We start from the raw sequence: 14,331 nt of genomic DNA, 5'->3' as shown, positions 1-14,331 counted from the left end.
TCCTGCCATGTTCTACTGCTGGTGCTGCACTGGCAGAGGGAGGTGGATGGAAGCAGCAAGACAAGTCCTGGGGCTCAGGTGTGTCATTGTAATGTTCTTCCCAGGCTGTTACAAGTGTCTCCTGCTAATGTTAAGTGTGGATTTTGGCCCATAATATGAAATGAAACCTTGTGAGAATTTGCCTTATTTCTACAGTCAAACAGACATTAAAGATCTCTGCTTACTCTTAAGTTATCAATCTGTTTGCACAACCAAGAAGCCTCTGGTTTGCTTGGCTGGTTTTGGCAAGACTCTGGGATAGTCCTTGCTTACAGAGATACACTAGTAATTGTTTGCCATATTAGTGGAAACAACATATATTTTAAATGAAAAAAGATAACTTGTTTTTAGTTTGCTTTATCTGTTCATTTTCTACCACTGACTAGTTTCAAACCAAATTCACTTTTCTGCTAGGTGAAAGTAAAGCACCTTACAATAGCAAAAAAAACCCAACAATACATTATTCAGTAGGGGTTATCTGTTTTGTACATAAGTTGCTATTTGTTATCTGCTTAAAAGTTGGTTTGGTTGAAAATAATGCTTACAATATTATGTATAATTCCGTGTTTCCAACATTTATGATGGCATATAAGGAGCAACAACAAAAATGACAGTAGCAGACTTTTTATTTCCTTACAGGAAGTTACACTAGGATTAAAGATTAAATGTAAAGCAAAGTCATATTATGCCTCTTGGCTTCTTACTCTGAAGACCTTAGTATAAATTGAAAACAAGCTTCACATGTTCACAAAGGAGTGTAAAGTATGTTACCTTACACCTGTCAGGCATGAGCTTTGGCTTCTCTTTCTTCTAGATGCAGCAGGTTTTATTGTGCTGCTCTGTTGCCACAGTGCTTCCCCAAAACCCCTTGCTTCCCAGATTCACTCATCATCCTGTGGGAGTCCTGGTCCCACCAGGAGGACCTGTGGGGTCCTTGCATGCCCCTTTATATGCTTGTTGCCCATTTGGAGCTCAGTCCAAGGAAGTAAATAAGACTCCTGACTTTCTTTCAGCTGCTTGCCCTGATGCTCAACCTGCCAGTGAGATGATGGTGGTGATCTCTGGTGGTTATTTGTGTTTCTGGAGACTGTGGGATCTACTCCAAAGACCAGCCTTGTTGGACCAGATGCTGGACAAATGCAAAGAAGGCGTAAGACAATGTTTGTGCATCATTTGATGCATTTGCTTGCTGAATGAGAACTACGCCGGGATGGTCAGTCTCCTCTTGCAATAGCTGCATCATCTGGCTGTGCCTTTCAGTTGTTAACAGGCAGGTGTCAGCCACTAAAACAGGCTGTGCCTCATTACCAGTTCCCTAAAAGCTGCCACCTGCAAAAGTTAGTTTTCTGTCTGTAGCCATGGGTTTATCTGCTGGTGTTTGAAAAAAAAAACAAAACAACAAACTTTACACAAATGGATCTCCAGCCAGCTAGGCAGACACAAGCTTGCATGTCAATTAAATCTCCTTCCTTAGTGACTGCTGTCCTATTGCATCCCATATTGTACATGGCACATTCCAACTTTCTTACAAAGCAAGAGGTGATGGAGTATATAGCAACACTGACTAATGTCACTTGTCAGGTGCCTTCTAAAGGACAAGGTGAGGCTGAATGTATGTAATAGACTTAAGAGAGTATGTTGGTCTGGATATCTCCATAACTTCAGTACAACAGTAGAAACAGTGGTATCAGAAACACCACTTCCAATATTGAAGATAAATTTATTAAGACAAATGTAGAGTAAAATAAAGGAATACTTTAAAAATACATAAAGGTGTATCCTGTGAATAGTGTGTGGCAGGGCGGGGCTTCAAGTAGGTGACCCCTTTGCACCACTTATCTAGATTTGGCTTCTAGATAATTAAACTGACTTATGTTTTGCTAAGCTTTTGAAAACAAATTCACCATTTGCAATGCAGGCTTTAGCCGGAATGAAACTGGTATTGGGCTAGGCAACAATTTTCTGTTCTCAGGCTGTGTTTGGGGTGTTTGTAGGGTATTTGATTTCTGCTTAAATGTGGAGCATGCACATTTATACCAGCAAGTTAAGTTCATCCACTTTCCGCTGCCAAGGTCTGGTGCGTACTGTACATACTGAAAGACTCAAACCAGTTAGTTTGCTGGAAGGAACAAGGTCATGGTGGCTTTCCCCTCCCCACTTACCCAATTTAATGGATGTTTTTCTTTTCTGTTATTTTAAGGAGCATTTTCATTTTGGCTTGTGGCCTGCTTATGGTGAGACAGAGTGACTGTGCCCTCTGGCTCCCACAGATCTCCATCTGTCTCTGTACACCTTTTTTTTTTTTTTTTTTGAGAACCACTGTCAGTAGATTCTTCTCCTGCTTACTGCCAGCTTCTTGCAGTGGTGGCCCCACCTGAGCAAGGATGTGCTGAAGACATTTAGGCTGAATGTTCTCTGCTCTATCATCTAAATGGTAAAGGCTACTTTAGTGAAGCCACTGTCTGCTCCTGGCTGAGCTTTCCTGTGTGTCAGCATGGACTTAACCACTCTGTGGAGTAGCAAGGCTCTGGATGTGTGGGTGATCAGCGCTTCACTTCTCTTACTCTATGAAGCATGCCAAGACACAGATTTTTGGAGTTGGAACATTTGTACTTGGTGTCTCAAATGAAACAATAAGAAAGTGACTGTACCTACAGTAACTCATCTCATTACACTGTGGAAATCATGAAAGTAAGTCTTTGTGCTATTAATAACAAGGAGGGCAAGAGCCTTCAGTAATGCCATCAACAGTAGCCATGGGTCAGATAATGTCAGTGAACTGGCTGTTGGTACATGTTATAGATATTTATCCTGTGTTTGTAACTGCAGGCTGTAAGCCTGACTTTTACTTACAAGATTGGTGAAACAGTTCTATGCTCTTGCTATGATAACTACTGTGGTTGCAGCGGAGACTAGTTTAACTGTTGGTGCTGTCTAGGGTTGGGCTTAAATCACAGATGTCTGTGGTCTGAACTTGACAGAGGAGGCAGAGCTTCCTGTTCACTTTGGTCTATCTGGTAGCATGCACTAAAGCTTCACCTTGACTCTTTTCCTTAACTGTATATGTATTATGCTGTAACTTGTGTAGGTGAGATTGTAATGTCTATGTTCAGCTGATCAGGGAAAAGGGAGCAAGGTAGTGAGCAATATCTGTGCTTGTCCTCCAGTCCCTTCCCCTGGTCCAGGTCTGGTGACTATTGGCTGAGGTTTGCTCAAATGCCAAATGGATATCACTGTGGCCAGCCCTCCCACAGGCTGATCTTCAGAAACACATGGCACATGGGAGCGTTTGTCACTTCTGTTCAGTGGTCTGCATGGTTTTCTGGACCTAGACAGAAGATACTAACCTAAGTGCTGAAGAGTGAGAATCTAATAGGTACAATTCAGATGACCACAGCTTACCTCAGGTTATAATAAACCACACATATTTGAACAGTATATAACAAAGCCATGCTTCTACAGACTTCAGTTTTAACTAGATGAACTCAAAGAATTTTTTGAGAACTCCAAGAAGTTTCTGAGGAATTTATAGTCTGGATTAAATTGTGTCTTCATTGACCATAAACTGATAAAATGTCAGTTTCCAGCTTTCAGAAGGTGGCAACTTTCACTTTTTTTAATCAGGTTTTCTACGTCTGAAATAATGAAGTCTACCAATGTAACTGGAGTACCAGTTACAAAATCATGCATTGTTCTTCTGAGTCTTTACAAAGCCATTTTGGAGCCTTTCACGTGCTACAGAAAGAAAAAAAAAAGTTGAAGTACAGAAGTTTGGGGTTATGGGGGAGGGAGGGAGGTATCTTAAATCACAGAAATATGATTGTTAGTCACATTCCCTCTGAAGCTTTCTCTTTCTAGACTAAACAAATCACATTCTTCCCATTTCTCACAGAATCGAAGGACAGTTGAGGTTGGAAGGGGCCTCTGCATCGTCTGGTCCAACTCATCTCTTCAAAGCAGGGGCAGTGCAGCAGGTCGTGCAGAGTGCTGTCAGGCATGTTGTGTTTCCTCAGCATGGAGACTGCACAACCTCCCTAGTAACTCACCCCAGTGTTTGACCAGCCTCACAGGAAAAAGGTTTTCTCTTATGCTTGAATGGGTCTTCCTGTATTTCAGTTTGTGCCTCTCACCTGTTGCTCTGTTACTGCACATCACTGAGAAGAGTCTGGCTCTGTCCTGTTTACTCCCTCCATCAGTACTTACACATTGATAAAATCCCCCCAAGCCTTCTCAAGCCTGAGTGCTCCCAGCTCTCAGCTTCTCCCTGTATGTCATGTGCTTCTATCCCTTTACTGAACTCTCAGGTATGTCCAAGTCTCTCTGGTATTAAGTGATATTTAATATTGCTAGATAGTGAGATCACACCAGTCCCAGCTGCTGTTCTGTTCCCCAGAAAGACTAATGTGCACAGATACAGTTCCCTCTGTGTTTTGCAGGGTGTTTTCTTCTAGTGAAATACTCTGTAAGTTACTTCAATCTCTGTATTAACTCTTATGTAAGCCTTTTCCTGGCTGGTGTCTGTGAAATGAGATGTCCTGAACTGCAACCGACGAATAAAATAATAGGATTTCTTCCCTCCCTGGTACCAACAGTTTGGTCACTTCAGTCTCCCTTCATGAATATAGACTTTAAGATTTCAGAGGTATAAGATTAAAAGATTTAGGAAATCCTAGGAAAAAAATTGTGTTTCTGGCTGCAGTGGAAAGGTTGGAATCCATTTGAACCATCTGTAGATAGAGAACTCCAGTCTGGCAAACAGCCGGGGCTACTGTGCGTTTGGAGGAACCAGTGTGTGCTTGTCAAGGACACTTATTTAAATGGGAGAAGCGGCAAAACTAAAACAGGGCTTGTGTGTGGTGACCAGAATTGGGTAGTGTAGATCAGAAGGGTTTGAGTCTTTGTCTCACTCTCCTATGCTCATTGATCTTGACCAAGTTTCAGCAAGTGCAGCTCTTTTCCAGGAAGTCGTTTTTGTTAAGAGAGATTGGTGAAGTCCCAGATGTATTGCCATGTGATGACTGCCCCCACAGAGGTGAGGCAGGCAGCTGGAGAAGAGGCAGAAAGACATGAGCTAGCTTGGCTGTGCAGAGGCTGTGCATGGTGAGGCATGGTTTTGGGGGACAGCAGAAAGGTTTAGCAGAGCTGGGAGGATGGGATTTACTTATGGTGAGGTTTGTCTGTCTCTTTTTCCCCTAATCTCTTTCTGCCACTTCTGCAACACAGCCAACATCCTCGGAGTATCTCCACATGGAGAACTCCATGTGCAGAATGCTAGAACACATAGCTCACACGCTATCCTAAGCTAAGTCTTCATGTGGACAGTGTCTGACAGTGGAGTAAACTGCCTTGCACCCAGTGCAGGCTGGGGATGTCTGCTGTAGGTTCACACTGCAGCTGGCTGTGCACTGTCTTCTTCAGGCAGGCTATCTCCAAAACTCACGCTGGGTCCCTGACATGTCCCTGACTTCTACCTGGAGCAGGGATGCCATCAGTCCTGTGGCACAGGCTGTTTTCTTTACATTAAACTGTGTAATCTGTGCAGCTCTGGGCCTTTATAAATAGGGTTGAATTCTTTTGGCAATGAAGAAATACTGCGGTGATGGGACAGTTGCAACTCGTGATTGCCAAGGCACACAAAGCCCGCTGGAGAAGAAGCAGAGGACTTTAGGCTGGGTGTAGGTATAGTAATTGCCTTGAGTTTCTCTCAGTTGAGTTAATAATGTAACTGATTTGTCAAAGAGGGTGTCCAATAAAACGGTGTATGGTGGCTGAACAAGGGTTCTGTAACCATTACGGAGCAGAAGGGGGGAGACGGTCAATGTTTTGTCCTCCTGTGTTCCCATGGGATTAATGTGGTAAATGCAGAGCAAGCACAGGTGATGATTAGCACTCAAAAGCAGCTGATCTGTTCACATAGAAAGTGCCATTTTATGTCCTTGCCTTCAGGAGGGTTTTGTTTTCCAGTCTGTAAAGTGAGAATGACAGTCCCTGTCCAGAAACCTCACTGTACCATGTGTTAGCAGTCACAGCTGCTGTTGTTGTCTGAAGTGACTTGTCACAATTCCTTTCTTGGGAGCTGCAGTATTTCTGTTCAGCAAAGGTACAGCTAACCTAGAAGTAAAGGAGTGAAAACAGTAAGTGTGAGATTGCGTGGTGTGCAGAAAGAGGGAGGCAGCTCATCCCAATAAACCATGAGGTGGCATGTTGAGGTGGAGCTGTGAATCCAGTCTGCAGGATGCAATCTAGGATCTGTCTGAGCTTCTAAAAGTGTATGGGGTAATCATTGCTCATGTTTGCTGCTGCAGTGGCAGCTGGTGTTTTGGGGAAGGGCTCTAGCACAGACATGTATCTGACAATGGGTTCATGAATGCAGTTAAACAGTCACACAGAGCACAGCAGGTTAAGACTCTTGTTTCTCTTCTGTGGAGGTTCTCGTTTACTGCAGTGGAGGTTGAGGCTTCCATTTCAGACAGAAGTAGTCCTGCAAAGCCTGGTGTGTTTTGAGGAATTTGGTGGCCTTCTATGATGTGGCTAAAGAACTGATGGACAGGGGTAGAGCAGTTGATGTCATCTACCTGGACTTGTGCAAAGCATTTGACACTGTCCCACATGACATCCTGGAGAGACATCAATTTGATGGTTGGACCACTCGGTGGATAAAGAACTGGCTGGATGGCTGCACACAAAGAGTTGTGATCAATGGCTCAATGTCCAGCTGGAGACCAGCAATGAGTGGTGTCCCTCAGGGATCGGTGTTGGGACCGGTCTTGTTTAACATCTTTGTCGCTGACATGGACAGTGGGATTGAGTGGTCCCTCAGGAAGTTTGCCCATGACACCAAGCTGTGTAGTTCAGTTGATACGCTGGAGGGAAGGAATGCCATCCAGAGGGACCTTGACACGCTTGTGAGGTGGGCTGATGCCAACCTCATGAAGTTTAACCATGCCAAGTGCAAGGTCCTACACCTGGGTCGGAGCAATCCCAGGCACAGCTACAGGTTGGGCAGGGAAGAGATTCAGAGCAGCCCTGCGGAGAAGGACTTGGGGGTGTTGGTTGATGAGAAAATGAACATGATCAGGCAGGGTGTGCTTGCAGCCCAGAAAGCCAACCGTATCCTGGGCTGCATCAAAAGGAGCGTGACCAGCAGGTCGAAGGAGGTGATCCTGCCCCTCTACTCTGCTCTTGTGAGACCTCACCTGGAGTATTGTGTGCAGTTCTGGTGTCCTCAACATAAAAGGACATGGAACTGTTGGAACAAGTCCAGAGGAGGGCCATGAGGATGATCAGGGGACTGGAGCACCTCCTGTATGAAGACAGGCTGAGAAAGTTGGGGCTGTTGAGCCTGGAGAAGAGAAGGCTGCGTGGAGACCTCATAGCAGCCTTCCAGTATCTGAAGGGGGGCTACAGGGATGCTGGGGAGGGACTCTTCATTAGGGACTGTATGATAGGACCAGGGGAACGGGTTAAAACTTAAGCAGGGGAAGTCTAGACTGGATATAAGGAAGAAATTCTTTCCTGTTAGGGTGGTGAGGCACTGGAATGGGTTGCCCAGGGAGGTTGTGAATGCTCCATCCCTGGTTGGTGTTCAAGGCCAGGTTGGACAAAGCCTTGGGTGACATGGTTTAGTGTGAGGTGTCCCTGCCCATGGCAGGGGGGTTGGAACTAGATGATCTTAAGGTCCTTTCCGACCCTAACTATTCTATGATTCTATGAATGCTGATCATAGAATCATTTGGCTTGGAAAAAGACAATAAGATAGAACCATTAACCTGTCACTGCCAAGGCAACTGCTGAACTATGTCCCTGAGTGTGACATCTACATGTCTTTTAAATCCCTGCAGGGATGGTGCCTCTACCACTTCAGTGGGCAGCCTGTTCCAGTGTTTGACAACCCCTTCAGGGAAGAATTTTTTTTCTTAGTATCTAATCTAAACATCCCCTGGTGCAACTTGAGGTCATTACCTCTTGCCCTGTCTCTTCTTACCTGGGAAAAGGGACTGACCCCCACCTCACTACAACTTCTTTTCAGGTAGCTGTAGAGAGCAGTAAAGTCTCCACTGAGCCTTCTCTTCTGCAGGCTAAACAACCCTAATGCCCTCAGCTGCTCCTTGTAAGACTTATGCTAAAGACCCTTCACCAGCTTCACTGCCCTTCTTTGGCACTCTCCAGCACCTCAATGCCTTCCTTGTAGCGAGGGGCCTAGAACTGAACACAGTATTTGAGGTGTGGCCTCACCAGTGCAGAGTACAGGGGGATGATCACTTCCCTAGTGCTGCTGGCCACACTATTGCTGGTACAAGCCAGGATGATCTTAGCCTTCTTGTCCATGTGGGCACACTACTGGCTCTTGCTCAGCCAATGTTGACCAACACTCCCAGGTCCTTTTCTCCCAGGCAGCTTTCCAGCCACTCCTCTCAAGCCTGTGGCATTGCGTGAGGTTCTTGTGACCCACGTGCAGGACCCAGCACTGTGCTTTTTCCTGGGCTTGGTGCTGCCTCCTGCTGTGGCAGATTTTTCTTACAGTGTTTTTTTGGGCATTTGCTGCTTGTATTTGCTGCCTTGGAAGTCTCGGTAAACATGAAGGTTACTGATGCTCATGATGTGTGTGGCATTTTTTTTAATTTTCTTTTTCCACAGGCTGTCCAGTAGTCCTTTAACAGTTCTGAGCAACACCTACCTTTACAGAGGTTTTACGTCTGTGTTTCATGCCATTTTCCACATTCTTTCATGCTCCAATTCTGTGTTTTCTTTTACTTACCAGTTTGCCTTATAATCATCTCCTCTTCTCCACCTCTCTGAGTCCTGGGCTGTGGCCTGTGGGTGGACAGTGGCCAGCCCAGCACATGGTGTGAGTAGCAGAGAAGAGTGGATGCTTCTCACCTGAGTCAGCCCTGGGGGAGTGGCCACAGCAAACACACTACAGACCAATTCTGGAAATTGTTTATTTGGATAATGAAGCATGGATGTTTGGGGTAAGCTGTGCACACTGGAGCCTTCTGTTATGGAGGAAAGAAATCCTATTTGGTGCAGCAGCAGAACTAACGGCCCCCTGAGATCCTGCAGAGCTGGATGTTGGCTTTGAGCAGCAGCCAAAGCTATCCTGTGCGACTGGACAGAACCTGGGAATAAATGGAACTGTAGGTGCCTGTTGCTTGTATATGGTTGGGATAGAACAGGCTTGGCCTTGCGACAGTCCTCTCTGGTCCTACAACTGTGCTAAAAGCACCTCTGCCATAGGCTGCTTTAGCTGAAGACTTGTGTGAACTAAGGCCCTTTCAGGTTTCAACATACATCTGGTGTTTCCTTCCAGAAGCTGTTGCATGTCTATAGCATAGATTATTGCAGGCCAACACAGGGAGTGCTGGATTGAATGACATGCCACCTGGCATGGCTAAGGCAGTTTCAGTGAAACTCCTGTTGATGAGATACTTCAGCTGACATCATACTGCGCCATGAGTTGGCTGATACGCCTCTTGGCAAGGCTGTGTCGGCACCAGCATGCTTCCAGAGCCAGTGCCTGGGACATGTGTAACATCAGTGGTGAGTGGGAACTTCTCTCCGCCACCAGTAGGTTGTATCCCTTTCTGTTACCAGGCAGAGCTTCTTTAAAAAATCGCTAGCAATCACCACATCCAGAGACATGGGCTATCTTTAACTATAGGGGTATTCTTCTGTAACCATCTCCACAACAGTAGTGCTTGGCATCCTGCTTCCTTTGCACAGGAATACTGTGAAGATGAATCTAGTCAGTCTAGTCAGGTGTATTTGAGGCATCTACCTTACAGGCATTCGATTAGAGTAACACCTGCCTCATCAGACACCCAGAGGGACAAAATAATTGTATGGGAATGCTGTTCCTTCTTTTTAACACTTTATTTCTCTTTTACTACTTGGGTTAGAGCCTTTGTTTCAACCATAGTCCAAACTGCCTTTGAAATCAGAAATGTGGCTGCACCTGGATGCACCATGTTATTTCCTTTCTTCTTCAGACAGTGTAATTCTTTTCCTCCCTTTCCTCATGAAGCGAGCAGCCTCTGGGGTGTTTTGCAGTACTACTGATGTTTAACATGAAGAGGCTGAGAAACTGATGTATGCAATGACTAAGTCACTTTCACAAGGTCATGTGGCGAATCACCGGCGATGCCAAGAATAGCACCCCAAGTCTCTTGGCTCTCTCTAGCCCACCCAAAACACTACAGCCTGCCTTTTCCTGGTGAGCATGATCTGATTCATAATGCAGCAGTTCTGCTGTAAGGCTGGCTACCTCTCTGCGATCTCTCTGCTATTGCAGAGAAAAGCAGTCAGGCTCAGGCAGCAGCAGAAATTGCACGTCTCTAGCCAAAACACTAAACCCCAGAAATGGTATTTAGCAGCTTATCTACAGATAAGCTTATAAAATGTACTGACTGTTTAAAAATAGGTTCTAAAGTTCAAGATGTTTGCCAAGAACTTTTTATTCTTTGGGTTTTGCTGCAGTACAAAAATACCTTTTCAATGATTCTGATTCATATTGGCTTTTTCTGGTCTTTCTGGAAAAGTACTTAACTATTGATGGGTGGTTTTTGCTTTTAATTGTGCTTGAGTGCTAAACCTATTCCTGCTATTTGCTTGTAGTATGTTAGGCTATGTTTAGGCAAATGCAAATGTCAGTGGTTATTCAGTGCCTTTGGCACTCTGAACAGAATGTACCGAACTCCCGGGGCTTGTTACAAAGCCTCAGCCTTCAGCACTAACAAAGCCTTTGCAGTCAGTAGCTAAAATATGAGAACTACCTGGGCTTGACAGAGGGGGTTCAGAGTATCTTGGGAGTTCAGGGATTATGAACTTGCACCCAATTTTTGCCCTGTGGGTTGAGCAAATGAAATACAGGGGCCCCTGCCTATGTGCTGGCAGCTAAGGGTGCTCTCGAGAGATGAGCTGTGCTGTGCATGCATGCGCTGCCTGTCATGCTGGGGCCAGGCTGGTTTAACATTGTGGTCTGTGGATCTTTTTGCAGGGTGTAGTTTACCGATGAAGTTTGTCTCGCTGTATCAACACTTAGCTGAATGTGTTCCTGAATCATAATGGAGGCTTTCCTTCTAAAAACACCACAGTCCCTGGAAGTGGAGTGAAACAGTGCGGTGCTGCTGCCTGCTGCGTGTCCGTTGGCAGCAGCTCGGGATTTTTTACAGTTGTTTGCCTTGTTACTCACCCTATTTTAAGCTCTGATGGAATAAGGATGGCATTTGATCACAGTACCGGGCACAACTGTTTGGCTTTCATAACCCATGTTTTAAACCCAGGGGCTTTTTCCGTATATGCTTGTGTCTTCAAATAATTTTAGACTTGTGGCTTTAGACTTGCACGTACTTTTGCTGGCCTTTACTGCTGTATCTTATGAGAGAACTCCTAACTTACACTTAAGCGGGTGTTGTTTAGCTAGGTGAGACCCCCCCCTCAAAGGAAGGAGTGTGGTGATGACTGGGTGGGGGTGACATACACTGAACAAAGCACTTTCTCGCCTCCATCCTTCCTCTGGTTCTTGTGATGGGAAATGTCTTTGTAACTCTGTCTTTTGATTGGATTTTCTTTATCATCTCCACACGCGTGCCACTGTGTTCTGATCTTGGTTTTGGTCTTGGGTTTATTGAGCAGGTACTATGTAAAGACTTTACAGGATAAATCTCTCCCATCGTAGAAACGATCAGCTGCTAATGCTTGTTCTGTGTTCATCTACCTCTAGTACACTGAATAAGCAGCCTCTGTCTACCCCATAAAATACATTTAAAACTGGTGCTCTGCATTTTACCCACAGGACTGAACTTCTGAGAGCAGCTTGTCCTGTAACCTTGGTCCTTCAGCTTTTTAGTAGATCAGGTGCATTTGTGCTTAGCTGTGAAGTTTAGGCCCATGTCATTTTTTTTTAATACTGTGCAGAGCAAGGCAGGCAGCTTGTTTCTTCTTGCAAGTGAATGTAGCCAGGAGATGAATGTTTGCCATGTGGGAGGAAAACCAGGACTGGCAGTAATATGAAGTCAGAAGAAAAGGAAAAGGAAGCGCTCGGCTGAGACAGAGTACAGAGAGGAGGAGAGGCAGGTAGTGAGATGTCCGTTGTGGTTGTCTCTCATCTCCTTATGTAAGAAACCTGGAAAGTAAATCACCACATCTGCTGCTTTACACTGTCTTTGGGTAATAAGGAAAACCATGGGATTCTTACCTGCTTTATTCCATACAAGTGTGTTTTCAAGGCCCATGCAAATGACCAATACCCATAAAACTACCGTGCATTTATTGTGTATGAAATTAGACCTCTGCCCATATATTCTCCTGCTTTTCTGTATTGGCGGCCACATTTTTATTAAATCTCTACCTTTTGGGTTTTGTATTTCCAAGCTGCACGTGCATATACCAGCTTTGAGGCAATTGTGCACCACGTTTTTACACCCAAATATCTGCTACTTGGGACACCCTGGGACTGAGGTTGGACATTTTGCTCTAACCTTTAAAATCAGGACTGCTGGCTTATTTTGCAAGCTGGTGCTTGATGTGTGAAAGAAAATCACATTCTGCATGAATTATAGTTCCTGAAGCTTCCATGCTGTATATAATATAGGTGGAAAGAAATCTGGAATAGCTGGCATGTTACAGTAAACTACAGTTTGTGCTTGTGCTGTTGGGGCCTGAGGGACAGCTTGTTACTGCAAATGCTGTTTCCCCTGAAGTGAAAAACCTTCACTTTCAGTGAAGGGGCAAATTACAGCAATTCAGGTGCGTAACACCCCAAAAGCCATGTATGCAGTCACGAAAGGCAGTGCTGTTTGAACCAGCTTTTAATAAGAAATACAAAGAATTTGATCATTAAAACATCTAGCTAATTCATTGGCTGAATTTAGAGTAAAGACAAATGAACCAAAAGCTAATACAAGAAAGCAAGTTCAAGTTGTTTGTGGGAAGGGAGATGGTCTTTACTGCCACCTCCTTCCAATAGCATCCAGGACTGAGTGTGCATCATGCACCCAGACAAAAAATGGAATGTTTTGGTCCTTAACGAAGACTTCTTAAGCTGGAGCATGAACTGCTCAGGTGTGGGAAGAGACAAGCAGGCCCCTGACTGTGCTCGCACCACTGGAGTCGTGCTGGCTCTCACCAGTGGTAGCAGGCAGCATGGCTTGAAAGAAAGATCTCCAGAGGAGATCTGTGTGTGTGGGTTGGGGTGCTTGGCAACACATTCTCTGTCTCAGAGCCATCTGTTCCCTCCTGGCCTTCCCCTGGAAGGCCTGGGAAAGCAAAGAGCTGACGCCAGGGTCTGTTGGGTTACTGCAGACCTCCTGAAGCTGGGTACAAGGCTTCCAAGAGCTCAGCTGGCTCTCATCACTGTAGTTTTGCCCAGTGGAGGGTCCTGGACTGCTCTGCACATTTATTAGTACCCTTTGGGAAGCTCTTCCCTTGCCTTGGGCATGAGGTACACCAGCACACAGCCTCGTAGCCTGGGAGCCATGTGCTGTCCCCCTGGTGAGAGGGTGCCTGCATGTACTGGTTCAAATGTGTTCTGGCCATCTGTGCTCCAGCGCCTGGCCTCAGGAATGGTGCTGGTACTTCTGCAGCCTCTTCACACTCTCCCCCAGTGGTTTGCGGTGCATGCAGGCATCTCCAAACACACCAAGCCTGCAGCGAGCTGGGAGGCTGTTTGCCTCTGTGCCGTGCTGGGATCTGCTGCAGAGCTGCTGCAGGCTGCACCTGGGGGGGGTGGCTGCTTCAGCAGGACCCCTGTTCATGTTCATGCCTCGTAACTGAGCCCATGGAAGGGGATGCCTGGGACACACCCCCAGCTGCTTAGGGGTCAGGCTCCATCAGGTATGATGGTGGTGAGGTGCCTCACCAAAGGTCCCTGTCTCAGTGGTCATGCATAACTGGCACTAGGGCAAAGGGCTGCAGGTACGCCTGGCCACAGCCCTGCTCTTGCCCACCAGGCTTGTGTTGGGTATCTGAAATGCCATAGGAATCTTCTGATGGAGGTACCTCTCAAAAAGTTGTTACACTTCAGTGCCTTTTGCTTGTAATTTCTGAAGCAACCTGTGTCCTGTAAAAACATTTTTTCACAAAGCTCTGAATATGTTTTCCAGTACTTCCTGGGGGCATCCCTGATACAAGCTCTGATTTGGTGTGAATGCATGAGAAGCTGAAAGAAAAACTGGTTACTTTCTGCACCTCAATTCCATTTTTCTGCTTGTGCTAAGGGCCATAAAGCAGAAAAGTAATTGAAAAATGGTAGCTTAAGACAGTGCTGTACATGTACTTGTAATAGCTGGCTAC

The 14,331-nt window shown here is 45.6% G+C and overlaps 1 long non-coding RNA gene across 4 annotated transcripts in view; it reads left to right on the top strand.

The window, feature by feature from the left end:
* Window positions 1-14,331, top strand: part of LOC133268940 (uncharacterized) — a 57,585-nt gene that overhangs the window by 25,822 nt on the left and 17,432 nt on the right. Inside the window, exon 5 of one of the 4 annotated variants that reach the window (XR_009743228.1) lies at window positions 11,956-12,588. The exons of 2 other annotated variants lie outside the window; for them this stretch is intronic. This is a non-coding gene — a long non-coding RNA (uncharacterized LOC133268940). Of the gene's footprint in view, window positions 1-11,955; window positions 12,589-14,331 lie in introns of those variants that run through there. One more of the 4 variants, XR_009743226.1, reaches the window with a different exon arrangement.

Source organism: Pezoporus flaviventris, unplaced genomic scaffold, assembly GCF_033815535.1.
Source record: "Pezoporus flaviventris isolate CSIRO_AGI_PZ_B2104156 unplaced genomic scaffold, CSIRO_AGI_Pfla_v1 ptg000013l, whole genome shotgun sequence".
Lineage (NCBI taxonomy): Eukaryota > Metazoa > Chordata > Aves > Psittaciformes > Psittacidae > Pezoporus > Pezoporus flaviventris.
Note: the sequence above shows the minus strand (reverse complement) of the source record. Positions and strands in the feature narration are given on the sequence as shown.